This window comes from Carcharhinus amblyrhynchos, chromosome 3, assembly GCF_965287045.1.
Source record: "Carcharhinus amblyrhynchos chromosome 3, sCarAmb.v2.hapA, whole genome shotgun sequence".
In the NCBI taxonomy this organism is placed as follows: domain Eukaryota; kingdom Metazoa; phylum Chordata; class Chondrichthyes; order Carcharhiniformes; family Carcharhinidae; genus Carcharhinus; species Carcharhinus amblyrhynchos.
The window spans coordinates 47,877,766-47,890,141 of NC_137326.1; the positions used below are offsets into that span (position 1 = coordinate 47,877,766).

Consider the following 12,376-nt stretch of genomic DNA (forward strand, 5'->3'; position numbering starts at 1 on the left):
AAATCAAAGCATTCTCATGTGCCTGTGGAGGTCCAATTCAAATCACAGAGCACATCAAAGACTACTCTTGAAGAAAATTTGCAGTTAGCCTGCAAGATATCCGCACTGTTACATTTGAGGCCTTGGCCCAGATATCTAACTTAGATATAGGTATTTTGTTATTTCTGTAACTACTATAAGAAAAAAAAATTCAACTCAGTCTAATGCTTAAATCAGTTTGCACTTGAGACTATGAACATTCATTTACCTCCTTAATGGTTGAAAATTCTTGAAGCAGCGTGATTTGTAAGTGAGCAACAAAGATTACAATACATCTTTAATGAAATTTGTTGCACTCAATTTGTGTGATGCATCATTCAGAATTGTGATGGGATGCTGCTGACTTATTTGCAAAATATTACAACCAGTGTCAGCTACTTGTCTGTTGCCAGCAGAGGAACAGCTGGGGATAGTTCCAAAAGGAAAAGGGGAACATTCTGTTTTGTGGTTTAAAGTCCAAGTTGCCTCCAAAGATAATGTTTAATTGAGAGTCTTTTAATATTTTGTTACAGTCACGGTCCTAAAATATGAAATTTTCTTCTAACATCTTCCACCTATTAACTGAAAGTTTAAATTTATTTTTAAAGATTTTCGGTTTCTATAGAAAGAGTGAAGCCAGAAGCTGAATTTTATAGCACTGCATAATAAAAGATAATTTAATGTGCTATAGATTAGTGTTGAATTCCATAAATTGCTTTCAAATTGTTTGCCAACCTGGTAAAAAAACCTGTGTCCAAGAACTGTAAATCATTCAGTCCAAGTTGCTAGTGTTTCATATGGGCAACTGAGATGCATTATCATTACAGACTCTCTTAGCTTTGAAAGTATGAGCATTCAAATATAAAAACATATGACAAAGGAGCAGAATTAGGCCATTTGGCCTCTCAAGCTTGTCCTGCCATTCATTGTAATCATAGCTGATCAGTTTGTTTCGAGTTCAACATTCCCACCTGCCCCCAGTAAGCTCTGATTCCCTCGCCTAACAAGAACGTATCCACCTCTGCCTTAAAAATATGTAGTAACCCTGCTTCCACTGCCTTCTCAGCCAATGTTCTAAAGTTGAACAATCCCCTGAGAGAAAAAAAATCTCCACGTTTCTGTCCTATCAGGTGATCCCTGAGTTTGAAACAGTGCCCCCTAGTGCTGGACTTACCCATAAGAGGAAACATTTTTCTAAGCCCACTTTGTCAAGATCATTCAAGATCTTTTATATTTCAATCAAGTCACCCCTCACTCAGTGAAAACAAGCCCAGCCTCTCCTCATAAGACAACCCAGGTATCAATATAGTAAAGCTCTTCTGACCGCCTCCAACACATTTACAAAAAAATGAAAATGAGTGAATATCTTTGAGCAAATGTACATTTTTTTGTAAGTCTGACTCTCTGTTCTATGATGCAGACTGCTGCTTATTGCCAAGTTTCTAGCTGCTTGGATTCTACAGTATTCAACTGCTTGATAATTGTTGGTTTTCCTGTGCTTGGTGTACTTACTGTGACACCAGCTATGTATTGAGATTCAGAGTTGGGGTATAAGGAAGGTACTGAAGGTACGACCAGGCCTGTTCACATGGAACTTTTCTGCCTGATTCTAACCACTCAGAACAAGGAGTAAGGAGCACAGGAGTTATCTGTGGCATTTTAGACTGCATCAAGTACAGACTATCTCCCAAACCATAGTGCAGAAAACTATTGCATAGTCTATAGTTAGCCTGTAAGTAGCCAGCTAATGCACTAATGAAAGCAGCAATATCATCAGCCCTAATAAACAGGACTCTGGCATTTGCTGGTTTGGATATATCCATTATAAGGAAATGACAGGTGTTAAATGAATACTTTTTGTCTGTTTTAACAATGAAGCATGAAGAGAAAATACCAGCTATACAATGGACACAAAAGTCAGTCAAGGGGAGGAAATTGGTAGAATTGCTTTGTGACAACATGATAATTTTGATGATTACTGTTACTTGGGATGGACAATTCTGTAGTACATCAGGCTTTCTAGCCAAGGTATTAAAATAAAAAGGTTCATTTGTCATAATTTTCTGAAGCCTTAGGATTCAGTTGTGGGTTGGAAAATTGCAAGAGTCGCTTCATTATTTAAGAATGAAGGGAGAGTGAAATCATACAATAAAGATTTGTCAGTTTGATATCAATTGTGTACAATTTTACACGTGATAGATTCTGATACTGCAAACTGAAGCAGAGTGGCTGAGCAATTGGACATGTATGCGCTTATCAAAGCGAGTCTGCATGGATTTAAGTAAGGCAGATCATGTCTGATTTGTCTAGTTAAATTTATTAAGAGGTCACCAGCATGGTGGATCGAGGTCTGTCTTAGGATGTTCACTATTATAGGCTTTGAGAAAACAGGACAAAGGAAAGCAGAAGGACCAAAAAGGAGATTTAAAAAAAAGGAAAGCCAAAAGTAGGAAAGAGAAAGTAAGTAAAGAAGGTGGGAAATAAAAACTTTAAATGACAACGTGGTAATTTTGATGAAAACTGTTACTTGGGATGGGCACATCTGCAGGACCTCAGGGTTTCTACCCAAGGTATTCAAATAAACTAGTTCATTTGTCATAATTTTCTCGAGCTTCAGAAAATTGTACCTTTAGTTTGGGAAATTTTAAGATATGATAAGTTTAGGATACAAAGAGGAAAACCAGGAATTAATAATAGAAATTCCAGATAACGAAAGAAGATTGAAATAAAGGTAGGTGAACAGAGGGGAATACAAGAAATAGATATTAAAAAGCAGAATAATAAAATGTAGAAAAATAAAGGACATGATATCCTGCTGGTTCTTTTGCAATGTCGGGCGGGAAGAGTGGCATCGAGCCTGCGAACGGCAATATAGGGGGTGATTCTCCATTGCGCTGCACTAAAATTTTAGCACAGTGGGCTGGGAGAATTATGTGTGGACCGACTCGCGGGATTTGTGCGTACATTCCCGCCATGCATGCATTTCCGAGTGCTGGATATCCAGTGCAGTAAGGACATGGGGGTATAATCCTGGAGTGTACGTCCAATAATGATATGCTAATTTATTACAATGCAGTTTCTAACGTTGAGCGGGAAATGTGACCCACCACTGATGGAGGGGAGGGGATAATCGCTCCTGCATTTATGTCAAAGTGAAATGAATCTAAGGCTTTCTTGTGGTATTTTCCACTCTCACTGCCCAACCCAACTAACTTGAAAGGGAATGGAGAATCTGGGCCTCAGTATTTTCAAATTCAATTATGGAATATACTTCCTCTTGTGAGTGAAGTTAAACAGAAGTTATTTAGTTAAACTGTCATAATAAAGCAATAGCACTTTAGTAAAAGAAAAATCATTTACAACTGCACACTGTGACAAACTTGTGACCAGGAAACTGCAAATTAGATTATTATAAAACTGCCTACTGTGTAGGGAGAAGGAAGATGAGATATAAGTGTAGGAAAAGCACGGGCATACTGCTCAACGTTTTTCCACTGATCACCACTGGCGTGTCTCTTCTCTCAACCTACGAGTTTTTCATCTGCTCGTTAATGTTTATATTCCCAAAGAGAAAATGCTGGAAAATCTCAGCAGGTCTGGCAGCATCTGTAAGGAGAGAAAAAGAGCTGATGTTTCAAGCCTAGACGACCCTTTGTCAAAGCAAAATGTTTACATTCTGTTGTCAGACAACCATATTATTATTGAGGCAGAGGTGCGTATTTCTTTGGATTTATTTTTATTTTATTGTTGTTTTGTTGTGTATACTTGAATCCAACAGCCTCACAGAAGTTGGTTCGATGTGTCTGAAATTTTGGTTGTTATTTTGCGTCCTGTCTCTTGTTTGTTAGATATTTACCAGGGTTTTTGTCTTCTTAATCTCCACATGCTTGCTCTGGGTTTCTGTCCCATCTTTTTCTTGACTTTCCTGATGGGCAAAACAGTTATAAACTGACTGACCTACAAGCACGCATGCACAACACACACACACACAAAAGTAACACCCAAAGTCAGACATTTTTACATAGTTGGTACAATATAATCTATACAACATGGTTTAGTAAAGATAACAAAATTAATAAGTAACAACTCGAATTTTGATCCTAGTGAGTAGTATTGTTACTTCAGCATTTAGCTACAATGATACTGGTATTAATTGCCTCCTTTTTTTTGCAACAGCTTTACAGATAATCCTGCGCAAGGCAGTTGGCATAGGTCTCCCTCACATGGCATTCTGGCTACATATAGGATCTTGTCAATATGTCTGTCAGCCATTCATAATAGGCCAAAAACGAATACTGGAATTGAAGGAAATTTCTTTGGATTTAGACTTAGCAAGGATAATTACAAGCCACATTTATCACCCAAAAGAGAATTCAGCTGATTCCCTCAAATGTGTATAGCTTAATGGAGCATAAATAACAGATGTTGTTTAAAAGTAGCCAGAACCAGTACAAGTACTTGCCAGTCATCTGGCATGTGGGAAAATATTTTCCAGCAAATTTTGAAATTGGTTCGACTTTGCCCATCAACATTTGAGCCTGCATTCGTTGGTGCGACATCTCTGAAGAAGCAAATTTTATACTTGAAAGCACAACATGTGGTATTGACATACATAATTAAAATCATTACTATTTGGGGCTTGAAATCCAGATTGCAAGTTTTCAGTACTAGCACATACAAACAATAAAAAGCAAAGCATTTTTTTGCTGGTTTCATAATGAAGTGAGATATATGATCAAAATGATTAAAATCTAGAATTCATGCTATTATTTAATATTTTCTCTGCAATGTTCCACTGACCAAACAGTGATCCAATAATGGGAGTTCACATTTTATGTCGCCCATCTGAAGGGAAATTACACTGTGCATTATTCTGCAAATGCTTAATGTATTTGTTTTGTATACTTTTCAATGGAATCAACATATTTATTTTAAATATTGTCACATTCCATTATATATTCTAGAACTTTCAGTTAAGACTTTAATATTTTGAACACAGACTATTAAAATGGCTGCCACAAATCATTTGATCTTCGGTATTTTGACTTCAGACAGTCCCAAGTCTCAAGAAAATATCAAATGACATGTGGATACTCATGGCCATCTGGGAAATTCACACATCCCTTTGTTTAAGGATGGACCAACAACAAATGAAATGTTGCATACCTAATAGCAACATTTTGGTTTCACCATGGACAAAAGAAACACTGAAAATAAATGTTTGTTAGACTCATGGAAATAGATCCCATTAATTTTCCATTGTGTTGTGAAGGGCCCTCATGCAAACAATACTGAGTGAATTTCAAGGTGTCAAATGACAATACAGGTTGTGTAATCAACACACTATCCAATTTTGGTGAAAGGATCTTGAATCTGTACAAGTCACATGGTGAAGAAACCATTTTGTTGTCTGCAAACAGGGTTCTAGCAGGAAGCCATCAACGAGTTGCCAAGGTAATAAACAACAATATCTTGCATGTGGGAAAAGGATATCCCTAACCTCTTCTAAATTTTGAATTCAGCTGAAAAACTAGTCTCCTGAGTATTCAATTACAAGGAGCATCACAACTAACTGAGGGTCATCTACTTTACAGGAAATGCACTTTAACTAAACCATCAACTCATCCAAGATGAAAGAGACTGAGACAATCATAAATTAGAATTGCAGAAAATGCTGAAGAAACTCAGCCAGCCTGACAGCATCTGTGGATAGAGAACACAGCCAATGTTTCAACCCTGGGAGACCTTCAACAGAGCTCTGTTTTCTGTTTTAGTTTCAGTATTTTGCCTTTAAATTATAATTGTATTGCTTCACCTTCATCTATATCTAATCTTTGTACGTGTGAGACAGTGTGTGAGACGAGTGCGTGTGACATGGTGTTGTAAACATCTGGTGCAAGTTTGTGATAATAACCTTCTTCATTTTTAAAACTCTCAAAAAGCTGTTGGTAGGATTATTTAATTGGGACAATCGCTCAAGGGCAAGAAAATACACACTTCCTTGCATATAAACATATTGATCACGGGCAGTAGAAGACAACATGTGAGGTTTGCACATGATAATAGATTAATGCCTCTTCAAATAACAAAGAGATGAATTACATACAAAAACATTAAAAATAGGTATGACAATATGTGATTGTGCAGCCTCTGGTTTAATGAAATTCATAGAAACTACTAATATTTGTTTATATATAGACAGCATAAATCACATTAGCTTTACACAGTCCAACAAACAGGACAAACCAGATCCCAGAGAACAGTATCCAGTGTAGTGGGTGGGAATAGCCCTAGTTGTCTTTAACACTGCCTTCAGGCTTCATGAAGCTTCATGATTTCAGGTCAAATATGGGAAAAGAAAATTCTTGCTTATCACATCACTGATAAATTAATACATTTCCATGTTGAACATTACTTTGAAGAAGCCTTAATTGGAGGCAATTGCAGAGTATAGTCTAGGTTGAGGACTTCAACATCCATCATCAAGTATTAATCAGTAGTACAATCACAGGATTTGTGGAAGGTGATTAAAGAACCAACATAAAAGAATTCACTTGACCACATCCTCTTCAATCTACTTGCCAGAGATGTATCTACCCATGATAGCATTGATAGGAGTGGCAACTGTACCAAGTGGGATAATGACTAGAGATTTATCGCCTCTAAACCTGGTAGCAATGACGATTGTCAAACTTCAGCACAATCTGCAACCACATGGTCTAGTATATTCCTCACTACATCATACCTGAAACTGAGATGCCAGCTTATTAAGTTATATCAAAGGGCTACAGGAGTGCTTAACGGTGAAAGCAGCACGCTATCAACAGAGCAAAATGATTTCACAACTAACAGATCATGTTGAAACACATCATGAATAACAAGAGGCAGTTCAATGAAGATTCCCATTCTCAGTAACAGCAGAACTTAAAATAAGTGCAAAAGGCAAGGTCAAAGTGCTCACAATCATTAACTGATAGAAGTGCCAAGTAGATGAGCTTTCTTGGCATCCTCCTGAATCCTTCACCATCACAGATGCCAGTCTTTGATCGCATTCTACACAAAATCAATAAACAACTGCTACAACAAAAGCTACGATTTCAGATTGCAATGCTATAGATCAACATACCAGAACTAACCACACATTTAGCCATGCTGAACCATAAAGCAACAGCACAAGCATTGACCCAACGATGTGGAAAATTGCTGACGTCTGGCCTGACCCAACGATGTAGAAAATTGCTGATGTCTGGCCTGACCACAAAAGAGAGACAAATCTAACCAGCCAATTATCAACCTACTCACAATCAGCAAAGTGATGAAATGAATCATCAGCAGTGCGATTAACTGGCATATACTCACCAAAACTTGTTCACAGATGCTGTTTGGGCTCTGCTAGGACCAATTGGCTCCATGTCTTCACTCTCTATCATTCATTCACAGATTGTGACTGTTCATGGCATGACAGCAACATTCAACCTAGCGAGGCATCAAAGTCCCCTAATACTGATGTCAATCGGAATTGGAGGAAGTCTGCAGTTGACGGTCCTGTTTAGCTCAAATTAAGGTAGCTAATAGCTGTTGAAGGCAAATCAGTTCAAACTTACGACATCAGTGCAAGAGCTATTAAGAGCAGTCACCCAAGGTTAACTACCCTCAACTGTTTTATCAATGTCTTTCTCCACAACATAATGTCAGAGGTAGTGCCGTTGTCTGATCTGCAAACTTTTCAGCCCCATTCATAAATCTTCAGGCAATGAATGTCCACATGCACCAAGACTTGGTCAATATCCAGAGAATGACTGCTGAATAGTAAGAAAGATTTATGCCACAACAATGACAATCTCCAACAAGAAGAGAGCTCAACTGTTGCCTTCAGCATTAGTTGGGCTATGAGAGACCGGGTATTCTGCAGCTAGTGGCTCACCTCCAGTTTCACCAAAGACATTTCACAAGGCGCAAGACAAGACCATGATAGAACATGAGAACATAAGAACATAAGAAATAGGAGCAGGAGTAGGCCATCTAGCCCTTCGAGCCTGCCCCGCCATTCAATAAGATCATGGCTGATCTGTCGTGGCTCAGTTCCACCTTCCCGCCCTCTCCCCATAACCCTTAATCCCCTCTCTTATCAAAAACCCATCAACCCGCGTCTTAAAAATATTTAGCGAGGCAGCCTCCACCACTTCAACGGGCAGAGAATTCCAGAGATTCACCACCCTTTGAGTGAAGAAGTTCCTCCTCAACTCCATTCTAAACCGCCCCCCCTTTATCTTGAGGCTGTGCCCCCTAGTCCTACTGTCTTTTTTGAGCGGGAAGAGTCTCTCCACCTCTAACCTATCCATCCCATTCATCATCTTATACGTCACACACACACTACTTGCAATGGTGGGTGCAGCTGCAAAATGGCCATCCCATCCACTAGTTTAAACATTCACTCTCTGCTGTACCAGCATATTATGGCTGCAGTATTAATATGTATGTACTTCACAGGATGCACTATAGCAAGTCACTGAGGCTTCTCCAACTGTGCATCTCAAACTCTGCCATCTCTACCACTTTAAAGGCAAGGGCAGCAGGTTCCTGGGGCATCACCTTCAAGTCACATACCAACTAAACTAGACAAATATAACTGTTCCTTCATCACTGAAATTTTCCATCCAACAGCTGGGTGTGGGCACCTTCACCACATCAACAGCAGCTATTCAAGGAGCAGAACTTCCTCAATGACAACCAAGGATGAGCGATAAATGTCAGCATTTTCACAAATGCCCAAATTTCAAGAATAAATTAAATAAATTGGTCTCAACTAATCACCAACTCTCAAGTGAGCTCTTTCATACTTAAAATTTTGATGGTGTCTTGCTGAATGCACTTATGCCTATCCTTCTTCATTCAGAATTGATTCCACTACTTTAAGTTCTTAATTGGTAAAAAGGTGTAAACATATAAAGCCCATTGGATTTTACTTCTGCCTTTGAGTCCACAAATTGCAATCAACATTTGATTCCTGTCCAAGTAGTTAGGCCTCCCAGGAATAGACGAACATCGATCTTCAGTGAATGTGTGAGAGCAGCACCGCTATTAGACAAATGGAGTCCAATTTTATTATGTATAGAGGGAGAACAGCCTTGGCATCACTGCTAGCTCACAGTTCCCAGAGCTAGCAGTTCATTAGACATTTGTATGCTTGGATTTTCTAAATTAAGAATGTAAATTATTGCTTAAAGGAGAAAAGTCAAGACTTGAAATGCAAATGTACTGCAGCCACTTCCATTACAACCAGCAACTATTTAAATTCAACTTTCAAAAGATCCACCTGTATTGAGAATATATTCTTCCTGAATACATATCTAAGATGATTACAGAACACATTATTGTCAATAATTAATACAGTACTGTTCCTTATAACGGCTTTCATCTATTTTCACATCCTGATTTCCCCAATTTCAAGTTTAATTATAGCTAAAGCACACAATACCAGTGAAAAAGCTTATTTAGTAAGTATTTTTTCTGTTCTTAAGCATGTTGAGTTTAAGAGGCTGTCATGGTTCTATTGTTCATAGTTATTGTGAAATGTTGGTAATATCCTTGTATTATCTTTCACACTGAACCTTCTTACAATTTCATATCTGTATATAAAGGCTGGAAATTAAAAAGATGAAAAATGTTAAAGCTAAACCATGAACGATTAACTGTAGTTTTCTGAACCTCTAAACAGTAAAACTAAACAGTCTTACAGAAGCCCTCTGCAAGCTTATATAAATGGACTGAATTACTGGGTTTTTTTAAGTGGAATTTTGTTTTTTTATTGCATAATATGGATATTTTTCCTTATTCAAATAATTCTGTATTCGCTAACAATATCAGCACATGGTTAAAATTTTTATATTTTCGCATGCCATTTTGTGATGTACTTTACCCGGTTATAGTCAGAAGGTGAAAAAAATCAAAAATATATTTTTACTGAAAAATATTAAAATGAAAAGGAACTTTGCAAATAAAATTTTAAAATAAAGTAAAATTACAGATTTATTTACCTATCCCTATTCAGATAATAGTTTAAAATTCATTTGTGTTAGGTGGGAATTTTATGGGAAGTGTGTTTTCTTTTTCTTTCACTGTGCATAATGAGGCCTGGCTGAAAACTCAGGCATTCATTAGTCTATTGAAACTGCTGCACCAAAGGGAGATCATTGTTTGACTTACACCTTTTGGCTCAGCTGGATTAAAAGACATTTTTTTAAAAAAAGTTATGGGTGAATTACTGTTTGTTAAAAGCTTTTCCATGTATGCCATTGTTACTATAGGATTAACTGATCCTGTATGAAGTGCATATTGGGTGAATTGACATGGAAGTGCCATGAGTTGGCGTGGGAATTATGGGGGTGGATGGAGGAGCAGCAATTGGAGGTCGGCAATGGAAAGCATCAAGGACCATCAGTGGGGTGTTTGTGAGAGAATGGAATAGCATTGCTGGAGAATGAAAAATGTGTTCGGGGTGAGAGAGATGGTGGCAAGGGAGCCTAATACTAAGTAAAATTAAAGCAAAGTCCCAGAGCACTGAGCTCTACCTTTTAACCAGTCCACCTCAGCACTCCACAGTATTAGAGGTGATGAGCCTGACTCCAGCATGGACCCGCCACTGGCTGTCCAGTCCTTCCTCCATTCACCCCCTCACCAGAATGAAAATCCCAGCTTTGCATGCTAAGCTGAGGAATTTCCCCAACTTTCACTTTCACAGGGGGGCATTAGGAATATCAGGGTGCATAAAAGGTTATAAACTGCCGATTTAATTCCAGGGTATAATCAAATTGGGGGTAGAAGATAGTGGATTAGCATTTCTGGTTGTGTATAAGGCCCATGTGATTTATGTTGCCATGGGGATAGGCTTTAAGAGAGGAAGAGTCCATAGCAAGCCAGTGTAATACAATGGTTTTGAAGGTATCACTGAACCCGACAGGGACAAGTCAGCTTGCAAGACAGAGCAAGTGCAAATAGAAGCAAGATAGCAGAGAGATATAGATAGACATTTCTGCAACTGATGTGGATAAAATGTTGTATTTATTATTAACCAACAGAAGGCAGGTAGGAGCTCACACACAGATTGAACAGACTAAGTTTACCACGATTTAAAATAGAGGCTGGAAGATTTGCCTAGTTATGGTGAGAGGGAGGAACACCCAGCAAAACCCATAACATGAAAGTCAATTTGGGAATTAAAGGTTATCAGTCTGTGAAAGGAAAAATAAAGTAATCTATTGGGAGCAAAGTAAAGCTTTGGATTAATTCTGGGAGAATAAAGCATTAATTTAAGAGACAAAGGAAGTGATTCTCTGATGTCACCACACTTGGCACAAATTGCGCCAATCCCAGAAAATAGAGTGCGGGTCAAAAATTGGTTTCATGCCTGGTGCTGAACAGCTTACAATCATTTTGGTCCCTTTCTAATGGCGCAATCCGGATCACACCCAGTATTACAGCCAGCTTCACCGGCAAGCTTAAGACCCCCCACCCCAAGTGCTGTAAGATTATGACTCGCAGCTGACCAAAATAACGAATGCAATTCTCTCCTGTTTTCTTGCTCGTTCGGCATTTAGACTATTTTTCATAAGATCATTTTTGTTAAAATTGTGGCTAAAGTGTGTTGGACTGCTGGTCATGCCAAGAATCATAAAGGGGTCTTTTCTATAGTATGGAGTATAAATTGCTATAAAAACAGTGTTAGTCAATGTTGCCTGTATTTTTTTATCATAGTAAAAGTATTAAAATTTGAAATCTTGCTGTGAGACATTTTCAGTCACTGGCATTCACATATCTTTTATAAAATAATTGTTCTCTGTGGTGATTGGTGCTCACTGACCTTCAATGAGTGGCTACTGGTCAAGGAATGTCTTGATTTTAAAATTCTCATCCTTGTTTTCAAGTCTCTCCATGACCATTCCTTTCTCTGTGGTCTCATCCAGCCCCATAATTCTTTGCAATATATTCATGCTTCTCTGATTCTGACCTCGTGCATTCCCAATCACAATTTTTCCACAATTGGCGGCCATGCCTTATTTTGCCGAGGCTCTGAGTTCTGGAATTCCTTCCTTACATCTCTTTGACTCTCTCATTAGTTACCTCCTTTAAGACTTAAAACACATCTCTTTGACCAAGCTTTTAGTCATCTGACCTAATATCTTCTTGTGGCTCGGTGCAATACTTTGTTTTGTAATGCTCCTGTGAACCACCTTGTCTCATTTTAAGACATCAAAAATGGAATCGTAATACAAGCTGTTTTTTTCATTGATCAGTTGTAACACTTCTGTAGTTTCAGAAGCATTAGAATTGTTACGCTGCAAAGAGCATTTGACTGTTC

At 38.2% G+C, this 12,376-nt stretch overlaps 1 protein-coding gene across 2 annotated transcripts in view; it reads right to left on the reverse strand.

The window, feature by feature from the left end:
• chl1b (cell adhesion molecule L1-like b) overlaps window positions 1-12,376 on the reverse strand; it is a 742,190-nt gene that overhangs the window by 556,160 nt on the left and 173,654 nt on the right. The window lies entirely within an intron of this gene.